The sequence below is a fragment of the Talpa occidentalis genome, unplaced genomic scaffold (assembly GCF_014898055.3).
Source record: "Talpa occidentalis isolate TD23 unplaced genomic scaffold, MPIMG_talOcc4v2.1 talOcc4.3, whole genome shotgun sequence".
Lineage (NCBI taxonomy): Eukaryota > Metazoa > Chordata > Mammalia > Eulipotyphla > Talpidae > Talpa > Talpa occidentalis.
This window is the reverse complement of record NW_023603184.1, coordinates 104,856,352-104,876,632: the sequence shown is the minus strand read 5'-3', so window position 1 is coordinate 104,876,632 and position 20,281 is coordinate 104,856,352. Positions and strand designations below refer to the sequence as shown.

At 43.4% G+C, this 20,281-nt stretch overlaps 1 pseudogene; it reads right to left on the bottom strand.

Moving 5' to 3' along the window:
- Window positions 1-18,539: 18,539 nt before the first annotated feature.
- On the bottom strand, window positions 18,540-19,247 carry LOC119255158 (60S ribosomal protein L7a-like; annotated as a pseudogene).
- Window positions 19,248-20,281: the final 1,034 nt, after the last annotated feature.

The following is a 20,281-nucleotide window of genomic DNA, read 5'->3' as shown; positions in this document are numbered from 1 at the left end:
TCTTTTATCCCCTCACTCTGCCCCCCCCCTCAACTTTCCCTTCATCTCCTTGCCCCTTAAACGTTGGTGCTCTAGAATGGTCGTCAATCCTTTCACACACTTTCTCTGGAATTTAGTCCACTCTCATGGCCTCATTGACTCGTGGGCTGAAGGAGTCTGCAATCTGTGCGTGCTTGTCACATAGACAAGCCCCTCATTCAAACCACTTGGCCCCTTCTTTTAACTGTTCATTGAGAATCTGCCCTGTTGCAAAATGGAATGAGGTGTCTATAAAAGCAAGAACTATATATGCTGCATATTACATATTATACTAGACACTTTAAAAGTACCATCTCATTTAATTCTCACAACATACTCTTGAAACAGCTTCTATTTATCTCTTCTGTTTTGCAAGTTAAGGCACTGGGGACTAAGCAGGTAATTTCCCCAGAGACATACAGAAATACCAGAGCTATGATGCTATCATCTGGAATGTTGTAATACTAAGTTAAACAGTGTTCATGTCTATGCCCTGCCCCCCTCACCTCAACCATGAAGCAGTGGTAGTTTTCTTGGTGCAGGACCTTCAGAGGAACGCTGGCAATGGTCTAGAACAAATAAGTCATAGTTCAATTTTGACTTTCCAAACATATAGTTTAAAGCCCAAGATAGAAAAAATATTAATGAGAGTTCTTGCTCGTTAAGGCCAGAACTAAGCACATGCGTGACACAAAGTTTCTTGCTATAGCTCCAGACATGGAGAATTAATTAGGACTCGATCACAAAGTGCACCAAGAACCACTGAAAAGAGAAACTACAGAAGGTGACATATGGATCGTGCTTCCTGAGTTGGGGATGAGCTTGAGGTGATTTGTGGGATTGAACAGTCAGCACATGGAGCACTGACCCCTGACTCCTCCTTTGCAGCCAATATTCTGGAATAAGGAAGTGATGATGAGCAGCAGACAGGTCTGGAGAAACACAAAGCAGGTGGGCTTGTTCCCTGCTTTCCAGTACGTGGAAGTTGATGGCCTCCCAGAGATGCCTAGGAAGGGAATGGGGCAAGAACAACACAACCCCCAGGGAGGATTCGCAGGGGAGGAGGAGCTAATTAGATGGATGTGCCCTAGGACAGCTTCACAGAGTCACATCCTCCAGAGCTGAGAGTGCAAAAGGAGGGGGGGGGGCACAGAATTGCTGAGGGAGGAGGGACAAGGGAGCTGGAGAGTCAAGTGTCAGGACAATGGGTTATAGGAAATGTGGGGGCAACACCCACCAACATCAGCAACAGAAGCTTGTGGCTAGTGTCCAAAAGCCAGGTAGCGCTGGCACTGAGAGGGACAAGCCCTCACAGAGATACCAGCAAAGACAGGATGATAATTTGGGGACTGGGCCATCCTTTGTCATTGCCACTATGTTCCCTCTGAGCCAAAATGCCACCTAGGGAGAATGACAGGATGCAGGTGAGCAACCTCCCTGAAAGATGGCGCATTCCTTGCCAGGGACACATAGTTAGCCTAGTAGAACTGAAGCTTAGGAGAGAGGAATTTAGGCAAGTGTGAGATCAGGCTAGGAGTGGAAGTGTCAAGTATGTAAAAGTCCCCCGTGCCTTTGTTTTTGGAGCTGTCCTTGTTTTTCTGCTCTGTCCCTCAGAGGGCCCAGACACAGCAGGCCTGGTGGCCAACAGCCTTGCACATAGTTGGAGTTGAACTCTCACTGCTACTGTTTACATTATTTTTACTTATTTTATTATTTGGGAGATTGGGGAGTAAGAAAATTTAAAGGTGAATTAATTTGAAATCTCTCATGAGAACTTGTCTTTGCTAGGCATTTCTGGATAGAATCAAACATCTCGGGTTCAAGTAAAGGGACTAGCTCCTTCTGCTGAAGTCCACTGAGTTCTTTCCTTAAGCGATATGTTCTGGAGTATCCTTATTAAGTTTTTTGTCAATGTAAGGAATCTGTGATACGTATTCCTCAAGGCCCAGTGGAACCTGAGAGAGGTGGATACAGAAGCCAGCAAACTAGCACTTCCTAAGGAACAGATCCTCTGCCCAAGGTCATTCCTGCCCCCTTCTCCCATCCATTCCTGACTGGCCAGGAACCAGGCATATGTGTGCTCCAAGGAACTCAGCTGCTTCCTAAATCAGTCATCCCAACCCCAGGCTCTTTGCAGTGATTAGTTAGCGATGAGCTAAATTCTGTCCAATAACAGGAAAGTGACGGCTATTGGGGAGATCCTTGGAGAATTGGGGATGGTATCTGTATTCATCTGCTACAATTGATGTCACAAATTACCAACAACTGTGGGGCTCAAACAATGAAGGTGTTTCTGTTCTGGGGACTGAAAGTCCAAAATCAAGATATTGGCAGAGTTGGCAGAGTTCTTTTCCAGGGCAATAAAGGAAAATCTGTTGTAGGCATCTCTCCTTGGCTTATAAATGTCCTTCCTCATGTTCACATGACTTTCTCCTGTGTCTTCAGATTGTCTTCCTTTTGTGTGCCCAAAATTTCCCCTCTTCTAAGGATGCAAGTCCTGTTGAATTGGAGCCCACCCTAATGACCTTATTGTGACTTGATTACTTCTGTAAAGACCTTATCGCCAAATAAGGTTACAGTATGTCGTCCTGGCCTTAAGCTTCAATATAGGAGTTCTGGGGCAGGGGGTGCAATTCACCCCATAACAGAATTCCTTCTAGACTTTGGACAGAGACTGGTGAGTCTGTGGGTACCAAGCTGCCCTGTTTTTGTTTTTGTTTTTTTATTATGTTCCCGGGAAGGACCCAAAGTTTCTGTCTTTCTGACCCAAAAGTGTAGACCAATAACTGGGATAGTGACCTTCATTCTGAGATCTCAGCTTATCCTTCATGGCCACATTATGAGTCAAGTTCACTTAAAGCTATGCCTTTTCAGGACTTCCATGCTCAAACATCCTTCTCACTGGCCCTAAACTTGTATTTCTTCCCCACTTCATTTCAATCACTCCAACCACAGGTGGCCCCCTTACATATTTCCTAGCAGCTTCCACCTTCCCTGTCTTCTCTAGTCAACTAAGGAACATGTCCCCCACTTCAATCTGCCTCTTTCCAAGATTCTAAACTCGTGTACCTTAAATTTCTACCTCTTGCCTGGCAGAACCCAGTTGCCAATCTAACTCCTTGCGCTTATATCCAGTCAGGGGCCCCAGTGAGATCCACACACAGAGAAGGCTGGTGCCCCTGTGACTCCATGAACACCAACTTTAGCTGCCCACTCTGACATTCCTCAGTCCATGTGCCCAGAATGATTTAAATCACTTCCTGTTTTCTCATGAACAAAAAAATCTTTCCCCTGACGTGCGTGCCTGTCTATTCTTTATTTACTTCTCCCCTTCATAGTCAAGCAATTTTAAAGTGATGGACTTATATTCTTCATCCCCTCCCTTCTACTCATGAGTCCACTCCAATCTGGCCTTTACTCTCACCTTTCCGCTGAACCTGTCATTGCCAAGATTTCCAACAGCCTCCCTGTTGCCAAATCTAATGAGCATTTTCCATTCCTTATTATACTAGGCACAATGGAAGCATTTAATACAACTGAACTTCCCTTGTTCCTAAGACAGTCTCTTCTTTAGCCTTTTAGACCTCTCTTTTTGATATTCTTCTACCTCTCAGACTTCTTGGTAGACTTGTATTCTTGTACTCCCAAGATTCTATTCTAGGTCCCTTCATTTAATTTCCTACTGTAGACACTCTCCCTGGCTGATCTTTCCACTCCTAAAGGCCCCAACTACATCTACACACCATTGATTGCTGCCTCTGTCTCTATCCAGGGTCTCTCTCCTGAGAGAGACCCAGACATACAACTGCCTGATGAAGCCCTACTTCTGGGCATTACCCAGGCATCTTAGACCAATCATGCTTGTCAACTGAACCCATCATCCTCCCCCCCAAAATCTCTTCCCCTGTTTCCCCGACCTCTGAAGATGACATCCCCATGGAGTAAGGGGCTCGAGAAGCAGAATACTTAGGTTTGTAGTCCAACTCTACTACCTTCCAGGTGGTAACTGGGCAAGTTACCTAACTTTTTTGTATCTCAGTTCCTTAGTTCCTAAAATGTGAGCAATAATATGTATTTCCAATGTTAGATATAACCACTCCAATCACTGTGGTTGGAGTGATTGAAATAAAGTGGGAAGGAATACAAGTTTAGGGCCAGTGAGAAGGAAGTTTGAGCATGGAAGTCCCAAAAAGGACATAAAACACTGGAAGTTCCTGGTGTATATTAACATTCGCAGTAAAGTTTAGCTCCTGATATAATTGTAAGTACGAGTCCTGGGACTCAGTCTTGATTTATACATCTAATGAATATTATTTTGTTGTTCTTTCCTTAATTCATGAGGAGTGAAAGGGAAGGAGGGATAAATGGCCACATTTATCCCTCCGCTGGTGTGGATAATAATGATAAGGTGGATCTTAAGATGCCCAACAGTTAATGATGTGGGTTACAAATGATAGACAAGGAGACAAGGGGATGCGAGTGAAGAGGAGCCAGAGTAAAGGGATGTGACTGCAGGGCAAGGATCACCAGAGATTTCCAGAAACCTTGGAAGTTTAGGGAAGAGGCTTGGGACAGGTCCTCTTCAGGAGGAACCAACTCTGTGGACACCTTGATTTCAGATTCTGGCCCCCAGAATTTTGAGTGAACACACTTCTGTCATTTCAAGCTACCCAGTTGGTGGTAATTTGTTGTGAAAGTCCTACTGAGCACCCAGGGTAGCCCCGTGCTGCATTCACACAAAAAGAAGTTCCTTAGAATTTAGCTGAAAACTGTTACACATGCTATAAAACCCCCCAAAATTAGCTGAACGCTGACTCTCAGCAGGCAAGCAGAGGGCACCCAGGAATCACCTGGAAAAGTGGCTCCTGCTCTAGAGGATCAGTTACCCCAACAGGGCCTCGGTGTGGGGGAGTCCAGCATGCTGTGACAGTGAAGACATATTCCTGGGATTTGGGGCAAGGAGGCCAAGTTTCACAGTAGGGGACCGTGAACAGCAAGCATTCAAATGGCCAGAGGACCAAGAACAGAGAGTAGCGCTGACTAGTGAGGTCCGAACCAGAGACCACGAGTTCTGCTGTCCCGGGACACTTACACCACCAGACCGCGGTGTTGCCCAGTGAGTCGTTGCCCAGTGACCCTTTTTATGTCTGCTGACCCCTTGGGGATGGAGAGAGGGGTCACTTGTTTCCTTCAGGTTCTGGAGTGGGAGACCCTTCCCCACCAAGACTTGTGCATGGACGACCCACCCAACGCAGAAATGTAGATTGGATGCTGAGTAGCCAAAGGAACTAGAAAACATCCACTAATGAAATCGGAAGCATCAGAAACAAAACTATTAAGAGCTGGAACCTGAAACCCTAAGCTGCTCCCCAGTCTGAAGAGGCCTGGAAAACGAAGGGCAGTTCCACTGGTTTATGTCGGAATGATTTTAATTTGTTTGCATTTCAACTAGGCAGGAGTGAACTGAAAAATAGGGGTGTGTTGGTGGTGGGTGTGCTGTGATAGCATCCATCTGAAGAGGGGTGAACCCATCCCTCTGAATCATGCACACTGTTGTAAACCGTTACCTCACTTCAAAAAAAGAAAAAAAGAAAAACCACCCAAAACCAAAAACAAACCTCTTAGTACTTGAATGCAAAAAGACTCAGGAGGCCCAGGTGATCTCCGCAGCCCTGAGGGCTGGGGCCTGGGCGAGCTGCCGGGCGCCTGTGCGCATGAGCGCGGCATAGCTTGGACTCTGGGTCCACCTGCTGGTGAAGTTGCTCTTCGACGGCTCGTTCACAGCCCTTGCAAGACTTGTGTTCCCCAGTCCTGTGAGGATAAGCAAAACACGGGCCCAGGTGCAGGTTGCTGTGGGATCCCGAATGCGGGCAGAGGAAGAGGGTTCATCAAGGAGGCAGCTCTTGGCGAGTGGGCAAGTGTGACTGCAAGCTCAGTGAGCCATGTTTCACTAGTGAAGGACATCCCAGGCCCCCTAGGGCTGAGGCTGCAGATTTCCAGGTTGTGAGACTTGGTGCAGAGTTGACTTGGTGATTCTCAGGGGCTGTTACCTCACCGTCAGGCCAGACAGAGGACAGACACTGGCCAGAGGCTGTGGCGCTGCAGGTCCTTCTTGACCGGCTTCCTTTCTCTCTCTCTCTCTTTCTCTCTCTCATTCCTCTGTGGGCATGTCAGCAGAAGAGGTTCCTGAGCAGGCCTGTTCTCACTGCTTTTGTGGCTTTTGGCCATGGCTTCTCTCTTGACCAAGATTGTATGTCCAGCCTCAGTCAGATGCATTTTACCACCTGTAGGGTAAGGTCGAAAAGTATCAGGCTTTTCAGCCCTCCCTCCTTTGGGATAGGTGATGGAACCCTGTGGTCCTGAATGCATGCCTGATGGCAGCACCTGGAGTAGGGTGTGGGCATAGGCAGATGGGATTCACCTATGCTGAGACTGGGCTTATAAGGGCAGCATCACTGGGATGCCAGGAGAGAGCGAAAGCAAGAGAGAATGAGAGCAGAAGAGCAGAGTGAAAGGAGCGGAGAAGAAAAGGCCACGAGAGAACATCGGAGTGCCCAGAAAGAGTGAAGACTTGCTGGGGGCTGGGAGGCCTGCCAGCCTCTCGGCCCCTTGGTACCCCTGCCTGCTGTGTACCTAGTAAATCCCAATAAAAGTCTGCAAAAGCCACTGAGAGCTCCAGGACTCCTCCTTCACCCCATCTGCTAGGATCATAGAAATGCTCTGTCCCTTCCCGCGACTAGACCACCTTATCCTAGATTTCTCCTGCGTCCCTTCTCTAACTGAAAGGACCAGTACCTCTGCCCCACTGCTGTCAGTTTCCACCTTCAGGCTTCCCAATCAGTGCTTCGCATTATCCAGAATGATATCACTGCTAGTCAAACTCACTACTAAACAACATCAATGAATGTCTCTGGGGTGCTGCAAACAGGCCCCCTTGGCTGTCAGGACATGGGATAGCCCATCATGGCAGGTTAGAACAGGGCTGCGTGGCCAGGGTCCCTGGGTCTGACCATCATCATTTATAGGGACAGGCCTGTCTGAATCAGGTTTCTGATTTGAAAGTTTGGTTGTTGTAATTTTCTTTTTTAAGTGCAGGTTTAATTAAATCAAGTAAAATGCACAAGTCTTTTTTAAAAGATAAATTTATTTATTTATGCATACAAGAGCTGAGATACAGGCCTGAGATGTGGGGGGTGAGAGGATTCACCAGAGGCAGTGGGGAACAGAACAGGCAGATTGACTGAAGTACACTACTGAGGGGAGCAGCGGGCAAGTCATGAGAGGTCTGCTGCGCCATGCGGATGGCCTGCCAGGGATCGAACTCATGATGCAGAGGCTACGGATTGCTTCATAGTGTGGTACTTAACCCCTTGCGCCTCCAGGGAGGCCCCAAAATGCACAAGTCTTAAGTAGAGCTTGGAGAATTTTTATGGATGTGCTAAACATGTGATTGGCATTGAGCATGTGAGTCAATTAGATCCGACTCCCACACTGAGGGGTGGGCACACTAAAGGTAGTGGTGCTCAATCTTTAATGTGCCTCAGACTCACCTGGAGAACTTGTTAAAATACAGCTGGGCCTCTGTCCAGCGTTTCTGATTTGGTAGTTCTGAGGTGAGCCAATAATTTTCATTTCTAATAGGTGTGGCTGCTGCCCTTCAGGAACACATTTAGATCAGGGTTGATGATCTTTAAATTCTGGTTTTCTGCTATTTGACTCAACACCCTTTGACGGAGTCCCTGTTGCTATCTAAGAGGTCAACAAAGTTGCAGGCATAGATTGGATCAGTAGATTGTTTCTTGACGACTACTTACCAGTGAATTCATGCGTGCTGAGTACCCAAAGAGTTCCAACGGATCAGTATCTTTTTTAAAGACAGGAAGACTCATTATATACTTTAACAGTCAGAGAAGGGACACTGATCAATTGCTTTGAGATCCTCAAATAGATTAACCAGTCTGCACCTGTTGTTAACGTTATTTTAAGCATTTTTAAAAGAGCATATTAGGACCTCCCTGGTGGTGCAAGGGGTTATGACACAACCTATGAAGCTGTCTGGAGCCACTGCAGCACGGGTTTTATCCCTGGCCAGGGAGATACCCATTATGACTCAGGGGACCTCTCCTGTCTCGCCCGCTGCTCCCCTCAGCAGTGAACAGGTGGATACACCTGTTCTGTTCCCACTCTGTCTTTGGTGAGTCCTCTCACCCTGGCCTGTACCCCAGTTCTTGTATGCATAAATGAATAATTTTTTTAAAAAATTAAAGAACATATTAAAGGTGCATTATGGCATAAAAAAATATATTTAGATTTTGTCCCCAGTTCCTGACACATAGTTCCTAAGACTCTTGGAATCTCTGGAGAGTAAACATCCCTTTTTTTTTTTTTTTTCCTAATGAAATGACTGGTAGCCAAAATCCCTTGATTGCTTCAAGATGGAAGCTGGTCACCAAGGTGTGAGCAAAGATTGGAAATTTCAGATATACATTGCACCATCCTCTCTCCCAATACACAGGCATACCCCTTTCTGGGGAGGGGAGAGATTGAGTTCAATCACCAACAGCTAATGATTTCATCAATCATGCCTATGTAATTGAACTTCTATGAAAATCCCTAAACCACAGGCTTTTGAGAGTTTCTGGATTGATGAACAGAGAGGGTATGGAAGCTTCCATTCCCCACCTGATCTAACTTCCTCTATGCATCTCTTTTACTGGGTTGCTCTTGAGTTGTATCCTTTATAATAAGTCTATAATAGTAAAGGGCTTTCCTGAGTCCTAGGAGTAGTTTCTAGTAAATTATGGAGCAGGAGGAGGGAGTCATGGGAACCCCCAATTTTTAGTCAGTGGATTGACCAGAAGTACAGGTTGCAATCTGGGACTTTGAACTGGGTGGTCCAATTGAACTGAGCTCTTAATTTAAGTAAGGGATCTGAACTCACTTAGGGTAGTTAAGGTCAGAATTGAATGAAATTGTCAGGCATCCAGTTGGTGTCTAGAGAGTTGGAGAATTGGTTGGTGGGAAAAGAGCCAACATATTTTGTGTTAAAGTGTTGTAAAAACAGCTCAAGCACATTTACTAAGTGTAAAACTAAACACCTAAAATGTGCCTTTTTTGTATTCATATTCATTCTGTGAACCTAAAAAGTTTTCCATACTGTCCCAGACTTTTTTTTACAATGGTAATGGTTTACTTTTTAAGAGCAAAACAACTACTAATAGAAAAAACAAACCCCAAAACAAAACAAAATATAATTTCCAAGAAAGCAAGTAAAGGTTCAAGGAGTTTAAATAATTCACTGGCTGACCCCTTTTGCTGCATCTATTTGGTTAAATATCTGTATTTAATTAAGAATTTCTGTATTATAAGATATTAACATTTCTTCTTACAAACACACATATTTCAGACATATGTATCTCAAGGTGTCCATGGCTGTTTCTCACTGATATTTGAATCTGCAGTGTACAAGAAATAGCTATTTTAAAATGGTATTTTAATATACAGTTTTCATATATTTATATACTTAAGAGCAGCATGAAGGTCAGGCAGTGTTTTGGAACAAAGGGAACATTTTTCTTTTAAAGAAAAGGCTAGCACTTTCACTAGGGTGTAAAGAATAATTCTGATCCCCTGACTCACTTTAATTCCTTTGTGTTTACTTAGTGTAGACCACACTGATCATCAGTGGTTCTGCGAGCATTCTGGCAATCCTTTCTTTAGAAAGCAATGCACTTACAGATAGGATTTCACTATCAGCTTTGTCTTTCATGCCCCTAGGACTGAGAGAGAAGCTACCATAATGAGAAGCTATAATCAGATGCACCCACAAGGCTTCATCTTAACATCACGTGGAGGTAAGACCAGTTTTTCTGGGTCTTTCCAAGGCTGTGGCCACAAGTATTACCAATAACGAAACTAGACTCAACTGCAAACACCTGGCCACAATGCTGACCACAGGACCCGCGGGGGATAGCCTGCCCTGGGACACAGCCCTTTCCCCACTCCCCTAAAACCTTTAGGGAAAAAACAACCAACATGTGGCTGCTTCTACTTTTCCAAAGTTGCAATGGATTGGTCTTATGTTTGGCAAATATCGTTTAAATCAAACAGAATCTCAAAAAGAATAGAGTTGTGTATTTTTGGAATATGAAAAAAAAAAAAACAGTAATCACATACGATCCAACCCTGCCACATGTGGGATTCTTTGCTAATGTGTCCCAAAAGGGATGTTCATGCATCTCTTCTCGGGGTCAGGGGCTCGCAGGTTTGCAAGGCAGCCTGCTCTGGCACCACCCAGCTTTTGTTGACAAGCACATGTCTTCACGCTGAGCTGGGGTGTGAACCACATCAGAGGAAGTCCCATCCCTTCTTCCAGGACAGCCCTTTAAGTACCTAGACAGTTCCCTCAGCTGTTGTCTCTTTCCTCTCATGCAGAACTTGGGCTGTGACGTCTCAGCTGTTCTTCACATTACATGGATGTAACATCCCTGACTTTCTTCCCACTCTGACCTGAGGTCCCCCAGCCTCCCAGGTGCTGAGTATGTGCTCCTTCTCTAGGAACCCTGAGCAGCAGACCCAAGGATTATAATCCTCCTCAATTAAAACACCATTCTAGCAACACAGTCTACTCTTTGAACATTTTTTGATAGCCTTGCCATTCTGCTAGCTCAAAATGAATTTGTGGTCTGCTAACCTCATGGTGCTCCCCAAACTCAGGGCCTTTATTATGAGAACTTTGATTAAACCATCTGATTGATATTCATTTATTTGAGTCAGTGTGGAATTTCATATGTACCTGACTAAATAAAAAAAAAAAAAAAACAAAAAACCTGATTCTCAGAGAAAGTAAGTATTTCATCTAAGATCTCAGGGTAATTGAGGTTTTGGTGTCTCACTCTTTGACAGTGTATCAATGTCTTTTCCAATCTTGACTCACCCCCAAAGTTGTCAGCATAAAAACAAAACAAAACAAAAATAATACATGCCATGTATCAGACATTGTTTAAATACTTTTGGTAAATTAATTTAATCTACATAACAACTTTATGAGGGGTTCTAGTACCTTCCACATTTTAGGGTTGAAGAAGCCAAGGCTTGCCCCAGGTCACAGAGCTGGGGTCAGGCCCCGGCAGTATGTCTCCAGAGAGGTGTGGCTAATCACTGTGTGTCCCAAAGCAGGCTTTCCAGTTGTCTAGTCAACAAACCAAAGTGTCTTTGGTTTTAAGAGTGTTATCACTTATTTACCCAGTGATGCTGTTCTCAGTTGTGCTTGGCCCTGGGGACACAGGTACAGGTCAGACAAGGTAAGTTCAGTTACAAATGACAGAATCCAGGCTCAAAATATATTGGGCCAAATTGGAGGACTTGCTGGCAGAGGTGAGCAAGAGCCAACTAGACTAGGTGGAGGTTTTTGTTGTTAGCAATAGAAACCCATTCAGGCTAAAATAAAATTAAATATATTAGAAAGCGTGGAGTAGCTTCTAGAATCATAAAACTAGCTGACCAGGGATAAGAATGAGGATCCAAGGAGGCAGCTTCCCTAGAATGAATCAGCATCAATCTCTTTTTTCTCATACCTGGCCAAGATTTTTTTTTAAAGATTTTTTTATTTATACAAGAACTGGGGTACAGTCAGAGGCACCGGAGGGTAAGAGAATTCACCAGAGACAGAGCGGGGAGCAGAGCAGGCAGAGGACTGAAATACACTGCTGAGGGGAGCAGGGGCAAGACAGGAGATGTCTGCTACACCATGTGGGATTCTCGCCGGCCAGTGGGTATCCAACCGGCGCTGCAGAGGCTGTGGACAGCTTCACAGTGCTGCGCTCAACCCGCTGTGCCACTGGGGAGGCCCCTGGCCAAGATTTTTAAGATACCTCTGCACAACTATTAGAATGACTCAAATTGGAAAAAAAAAAAACTGACTATATCAATTGCTGATGAACACATGGAGGAACAGGAACTCTCATATGTTGGTGGGAATATTAAATTGCACACCTACTTGGCAAAAACAATCTGGTTGTTTCTTTAAAAGTGAAGCATTCATTTGTCCTGATCTGATCATTCTACTCCTACATGTTTACCCAGGAGCAGTGGAAGCATGAGTTTTATACTAAGACTTGTACAAGTGTTTATTTATAGTACTTTGTTTATAATAGCCTCCAAATGCAAACAGCTCACATGCCCATCAGAAAGTGAATGGATACACTGGTATATCTCGATAATAGAATTCTACTCAGCAATAAAATGGAATGAGCTATAGCAGTACACAGAGACAAAGATGAATCTCAAAAATCATCCAAATGGAAGAAGCTAGTCGAAAAAGATGACTGTCTGTATGATTCCATTTCTGTAAAATTCTAACAATGCAAACTAATCTAACAATGCAAACTAATCTATAGCAACAAAACGGAGATTAGTGGTTTTCCCTGGGGGTGATGGATATGTCTATTATTTTGATGTGGTGAGACATCAAGTCTAAATGTAACAAAGTATACACTTTCAATAAATTTATGTAGTTTATCATGACAGTTATACCTCAGAAAAACTCTTTAAAGTGTCACCTACAAAGTCTTCACTAAAGATCTGGAGAAGAGAAGATAATCTTCTTCCAGACACCACCACTGGAGAAATTATTAAATGTATGCCAATTTCTTGATGAATCTTTGGTAAGTCAGTCGTTGGAGGTGTTGGCCACAGGGGATGTGAAATGCCTTAGGGGAGTAGAGAGTTTAGTTAATGGTTTCACACAGCTGCACATATTTCTTCACTGGAAATTATATATAGTAAGTCAGAATGTAGTTCAAATGTGACTTTTAGTAAGTAAAAACATTGATAATCAAAGAGTTGATTAGCCTACATGATATAATTTAAAATAATGATATAATTAATTAAAATTTATCTTACTGGGCAAAATGCCATCAGGGTGGGGATTTATCCTTAGTTCTTAGGATATAGCCAACAACATAGTAGGCATCCAATAAAGGTTTGTAAAAGAATTAATTAAAAAAAGATAATATCAGCACATTCTGGGGGAATGATTACTTTTCTATATATTATTGATGAGAATGAAAATTGGTGTGATATTTCTGAGGGATGACATGGCAATATGGATCAAATTCATATCTCTTTAACATTAATTTTACTTCTAGGGATTTATCATAAGGAAATAACATATTAAACCTTTTTTGGTGGCCAAATAATAAGAAGCCACTTATGCTAGCTTAATTAACAAAAATGGGGAAGTGATTTACTATAAGGATGCATTATATTGGGCCTCCCTGGTGGCCTAGGGGGTTAAGTCTCAGTGCTATTACCACTAAGGCCTGAGTTCAATCCCTGGCCAGTGAGCTGACCCACATGGCACAGCAGACCTATCTCGCCTGCTGCTCCCCTTAGCAGTATTTTTCAGTAGATCGCTTGTTCTGCTCTCTACTTTTGTGAATCTTCTCACCCCCTGTACCACTGGCCTGCATCCCAGTTCTTCTACATAGAAGTAAATTAAAAAAATTTTTTAAAGGATGCATTATAAGGCATAGTACAAAGGAAGAATATATTATGTGAGACATTTAGACATCTTTGTCATTCCCACTCTCTTAAGGCTCCCCAGGAAAGAGATGGAGACAGATTTGCATGTAGAAGCTTTAGTGAGCAGTGTGCTTTGAATTAATACTTGTACAGGAGTGAAGGAAGCCAGAGTGGGCGGAGGGAACGGCTGAACTGTGACACAGTCATGTCAATGCCACAGTCAATCCAAAGAGAGCTCTGGAGTCACCCGATAGTGAGGCAGGCAGTCCAGGACCCTCATCCACAAGCTGACAAACCTACAGACTTTCCCTGGAGAGGGTGTGTGTTTGGGTTAGTGTTTGTCCATGAATCTACCACATGAGTAGAGGGTAAGGCCATGTGGTACTGACATGTAACCACTTGGCTTGGAGCAGGCAGAGAAAGGGGCAAGTCATGCTCACATGTGCTGCGTCTATAGGGTCAGGGAAAAAGCTAACACATTAGTGGTGGCTATTTTGGAGAGTGGAATAAAAAATTGTTTCTCTTTTTTTCTTTTTGCATACATGTCTTTGTCATTGTCATATGTAAAATAATATTTTTATCATTTTTTTAGTATATGTGCTGCCGAAGCAAACACTAATATTTTTATCATTAAAAATAATGTTAAAAAAGAAAAAGCAGACATCTGTTTTTGGCCCCCTGCATTAAAAGGCCATTATTCATAGGATAAAGAAATTTTTTCATATAAAGTAAGATTTTCTGGGCTCTGGTATGAAAAAAAAAAATCTGACTTGACTTTGCAAAGCTTGCTCCATAGATTGCAAACAAACTAAATATGGAAAAGATAAATACTCAGCAGTTATAATTAACCTTCTTATGTCCTGTGCTCCTAATCCTCTATCATCCGAGCATGCAGTAAGTGCAGAGTTTAAACAAAACCTTCCATTTTACTTTTGCCAAAATATAGGCTGGAGGAAGACAGTGTAAAGCCATGAACCAAAATGTGATCAATATCCTAGCATGTCCTCCAAGGAGGTCCAGCACATCGGCAGCCTATTTGAAATCACAGCATTAGCTTTTATTTTGCATTAATATATTCAACTAGTATTTGCTATGTGCTAGAACTATAAAGAAAAACACAGAACTCTGCTGTCAGTGAGCTAGGGATCCAGTGGGTGGAAAGGTAGAATATAAGTGTGTGTGTATACTGGCAAATTTGTATTTTATTTGTTTGTATGGCTGTGTATATATGTATATAGAGATATACATATATTCAAATGATCATAATAAAATGTAAAATGTATTTAGACCCATACTTAAAACATTTATAGTCTGTTCTCTGATAGTTAAAAGGATTTGTTACTTCTTGGTGAGTTGACTTCATGGAGAATTTCAGTTTAAATGATTATTTTAGGGCCCTCCCCGGTGGCGCAGCGGTTGAGCGCTGGGTTGCGAAGCTGCCCGCGGTCTCTGCAGAGCCGGTTCGATCCCCGGCTGCTCCCCGGCCACCGGAGGAGGGTCCCACTTGGCGCGCAGACCTCTCCTGCCGCCCGCTGCTCCCCTCAGCAGTGTACCTCGGTCCCTCTGCCTGCTCTGCTCCCCGCTCTGGCTCTGGTGAATTCTCTCACCCTCCCGTGCTTCTGACTGTACCCAGTGCATGTATAAATAAAAACAAACAAACAAATAAATAAACATGCCTCTATTTAAAAAAAAAAGATTATTTTGGAATCTCAGCTGAACAATATCGATAGATATAGATTAAAAACTTTGATAGTTTGTTTTAATCAAGCATCTGTATTAGTACTTCTGTAATACTGGCATTACATATTCTCCATTAAATGAAACACTCCCAACTCTGCATGAGGGAAAAGAAAAGCTGAGTTTCCAGGCCCAGAGGATCAGGGAGAATAGTCTGACTCCCTCCTTCCACGAGATGCCAGGGACCAACACTGGTTACAGTAAAACCAGCAAATATTAATTCTTCCCTGGAGATTGTACTGTTAAAAAAAAAAAGAAGAGAAATGAAGTAGTCATTCCATTAAGTAATGGGACAAGAATATATGTTGAGCAGTAGAAAGTCTAATCTTTCTCATCATAGTTGGGGGTGGGGGAAGGGTTTTGGACTAAAAGGAGACTTGGCCTCAATTTGGAGGAACAGATTTAACCTAATGCATTGAAGGTGAAAAGGGGTGGAGAACACAGAGGCCTGGCCACATGGACTGAAGACAGGATATGAGGAGATTTTTCTCCTTCTGGATCTTTTCTCCTTTTTGTTAAGACATGCACTTTATTTCACCCTATCTCCAGAGGTTATCTTTCTCCAATTTGCATTGTTCCTTAGAAGAAACACAGGAAGCACAGGAAGACATACCCTAAGACAGCTGGTTTCCTCCCATCTCAAGGGGTATGGGGCACTTAAAACATTTTTAAAGCTTAAGAATTAGACTAATCCAAGCTCAGAAGAAAGGAGTATTAATGAAGTCACTCCTGGGTACAATAAACACTCAACAAGTAGTTGCTCAGTCTACCTTTGATTAGAATTTTAAAATTTTACCTTTTGGTAAAATAAATGTCATCCTGGCATCTTTCTGTTGAAGAACCTATTTTCTGTTGACCCCTCATAATTCCTGGATGAGAAATTATCCCTCATAATTTCTGGGCATTCTGGTGGCACTGAGGTCCAATATAGACAGGTTCTGAGGACCCTTGAGTTCTGCAGTTATTCGCCAGTTATTAACATAATTAACATTTGTCTGACTCTAACACTGTTTATATAAATGTGCTCCTATAAAATCTACTGGTTTATCACATGCTACCAGACCTGGAATCCTGCTTGAAAATGCTAAAATATATAAAATAATTTTCCTGATGTTGAGTTCATTATATATTTTGAAAGAGACTTAAATTATTTTGAAACTGAAAAATATAAAAACCAAAAGATTGACTTAATTAAAAAATCCAGCTCTTTGGTTGGTATTGCACAGTAGACAAATGCACAACACAAAACAATCTATTGCAGTTTTTAGTTCCTATGGGTTGTCGGACTCCAAGTACTCTAGGTAGCCAGGGAAGCAAATAGATATGTTAAAAGAGGAGGGCAGGGCCTCCCCGGTGGCGCAGCGGTTGAGCGCTGGGTTGCGAAACTGCGCGCGGCCTCTGCGGCGCCGGTTCGATCCCCGGCTGCTCCCCGGCCACCGGAGGAGGATCCCACATGGCGTGCAGACCTCTCCTGCCGCCCGCTGCTCCCCTCAGCAGTGTACTTCGGTCCTTCTGCCTGCTCTGCTCCCCGCTCTGGCTCTGGTGAATTCTTTCACCCTCCCTCCCGCACTTCGGACTGTACCCAGTGCATGTATAAACAAAACAAACAAACAAACAAACAAACCAGCAAACAAATAAATAAAGCATGCCTCTATTAAAAAAAAAAAAAAAAAAAAAAAAGAGGAGGGCAATGCGCTGAGGACTGAGACGAGACTACCGAGTGAGGAGGGTACTGATTGATGCAAGACTTGGGTCCCCGCCTTCAGAGAAAACTTGACTTTTATTGACTTATAAGGAAGCAAATCCTCACAGAGAGAGGAAACAAAGCCGTATGTGTTAAATGTCCATTTATTTAGCCTTTATTTAGTCCTCAGAATGACATTACCAGGTAGATAGGGTGAGTTGCCTGCCCAGTTCTTTCTCTTCCAAGTTGTATACTAGTTTTTCTTTAAGAAATTTGTCTCAGAGCCTCCCTGGTAGCGCAAGAGTTTAAGAAGCAAGCTAGGAAGCTATCCACAGCCACTGCAGCATGAGTTCAATCCCTGGCCAGGGAGCTACCCACATGGCACAGCAGACCTCTCCTGTCTCACTTGCTGCTCCCCTCAGCAGTGTATTTCAGTTAGTCTGCCTGTTCTGTTCCCCACTCTGTATCTGGTGAATCCTCTCACCCCCTGTACCTCTGGCCTGTACCCCCATTCTTATATGCATAAATAAATAAAATTAAAAAAAAAGAAATTTGTTTCAACCATTAGCTTTGAGAGAATTGATCCATTAGACCTAGGGTGACCAGTGATTGGCCTCCACTCCCCCTCCCCACCTGGCCACAGCGATGGTTGTGCATGGAAACATATCTCAATTCAGGCCAAAGAGCGTGAGATCCTCCAGGACTTTTGCAAGACTCTTTCTTCCTTTGGGTGGGGAGATAGAACTATGTGATGTACAGAACCTCTGAAGTCATTTTGCTCTTGCAAGGGGTGGGTCTGAAGATGTTCTGTGTTATATGAAGAAAGTGACTGGAGAAATCAAGAAACTAAGTCCTTGAAAACATTCTTTATACTGCTGGATAGAACCTCCCTGAAACTCACCCTCACTTTGGGTGTTTCCATGATAGAGCCAGTAAATTCCCTTTATTTGCTGAAGCCAATTTAAGTATTTTGTCAATTGAAATTGAAAGGCTGCGAACCAACTGATGCAAAGGGTACCTTCATTTTAAAGAGGAGGAAACTAAAGTCCAAAAAGATTTCAACCTGCTCCAAACAATATAGGTAGTAAGATAGGAAGCCAAGATTTGAATCCAGATCTCTCTGACCAATGTTTTTCAAGATGTGCTGTGGAGCTGGAGAAGTCCTAGGGAGGGAACAGATGGTAATTCCTTACCTTCAACCCCAGATTCATCACATTCATCTTAGAAACTATGAAGAAGACTTTAAAACATGGATTTATATCATTAATGATAAACTTCATTTTTTGTTTTGTTTTCTGACTGAAGGAGAAATATTATTTTTCTGTACAGAATATGGAGCTGTGCACACTGAGTCCAGTTTGGTGGAAAGCCTTCAGCCTTTGCCCTTCCAGCTTGCAATGTGGCCTATTTTGCTCCCCCAGTGACAGTGGATCTCTTCACATCTGTCATTGTACTGGGTCCTGGTAGCTGCCAAGTACAAGTCAAGCACATCTTGAAAATCATTGATCAGAGAGATCTGGATTCAAATCTTGGCTTCATGTCTTACACCTATGTTATTTGAAGCTTTGTCTTTGACTTACTTTGTGTGAAGGTGACTGGTACAAGTCTTTCTGTGGACCAGATGCCCCACCTTGGCCTTTTGCTTGATAATGCAGTTGGGAACCCCCACCTTCCAAAAGGGCAAGTGCGAAGACAACCAGCTCCATGTGTACCCATCATGTGCATTCACCAACAGCTGAGCTTTCCTATTCTTTTCCAAGGGGAGTATTAAGCCTTGCTGGAAGGACAGGTGACCTCTTAGTGGGGACATCAATTTTGCCAGAAGCTTCTTAGCCTGGAGCCAATAGTCTTCTTCTCTTCTTGCTTGGTTTATGGTCTGTGCTTGTGCATGAGCCTAAGCAGTTGAGTAGCTATTTAACTGGTTGATGGGTGAGGAGTGAAAGTTGGTGGGGAGGCACTTTCAGCTGCTTATAGCGAATAGACCTTTGCCACTGCAGCCTGATGTGGGGTGGGGGGAGCATTTGACAAAGCAGGTGAGGTTCCTTTTGGGCTGCAAGTCCTGTCCAGTGCCAAAATTCTTGGGTCTTTTCTCGAATAGGGGAGTTACCACCTTCCCCATCTCCTATTTCTTCACAATGGCAGGGGTCGTATAGCCTTCCTTCCTTCCTGCATCTCGGGCAGCTGCAGCGTTATAGACTTCATTTTCAGAGTAAATGATGCCTCCAGTTATTAATTTACAACAAACAACAATTTGTATAACAATAGTGTGTGTGTATACGCACATACATATATAGGAGTGGGTGCTAAAATTGCTACTGTAAAATAGAGCAGTAAATTTGAGTTCAGAGTTTTAATAATGAATCCAAATTTCTAGCTGCCTCAAGCATCTGCAGAAAGCGACAGGGTTCCGATAACATAATAGGTATCTATTCAGGAGCATGGTCTCTGCATACGTTCCCAGCCCGCCTGTCTAGCCTCTCCTCCCGCTGCTCTCTCGTGGCTCTTTCTACTCTCAGAATTTCACATATCTTTCCTTAAAACTTTCCTTGTGCTCTCCCTCTTACCTAAATTCCACATCTCCCTTTTTCTTTCTTTTTTTTAAGATTTATTCCTTTATGCATACAAGAACTGGGGTACAGGCCAGAGATGCGGGGGGTGAGAGGATTCACCAGAGACAGAGTGGGGAGCAGAACAGGCAGACTGACTGAAATACACTGCTGAGGGAAGCAGCGGGTAAGACAGGAGAGGTCTGCCTCGCCATGTGGGTTTCTTTCTGGCCGGCCGGGCATGGAACTTGCGCTGCAGAGGTTGTGGATTGCTTCATAGTGCGGTGCTAAACCCCTTGCCCCACCAGGGAAGCCCATCCCTTTTTCTTTTCTCTTTGCTAATTTCTACCTTAGAGCACAGCTTCATCCTTCATGAAGCCTTTATCCATTTTGTCATCTGGAAATGATCTTTCTCTCCTCTGAAGTTCCACAATACTTAATTTGTACCCCTCTGTGGCTTCTTTTTGTCTCATCTGTAAGTGTAGTCTCCAGAGACTATAAATGTTTTAAGATCTGGGGACATGTTAGATTTATATTTTACTTCTTTCCATAATCTAGCATAATGCCTGACATATCACAGGTACTCAGCACATGACTGTTCAATGGATAAATAGATGGATGAATTCCTATTGGTGACATTGTCCTAAATGTCCTGAAAGTCCTATTTCACAACTATACAAAGGAGCTTTCTGAAAAATTCATCACAACAGCAGGTAAGCTTTGAGCCCAGATTGTGATTTTAATCATGAAAATACATTGCACTATCTACCTG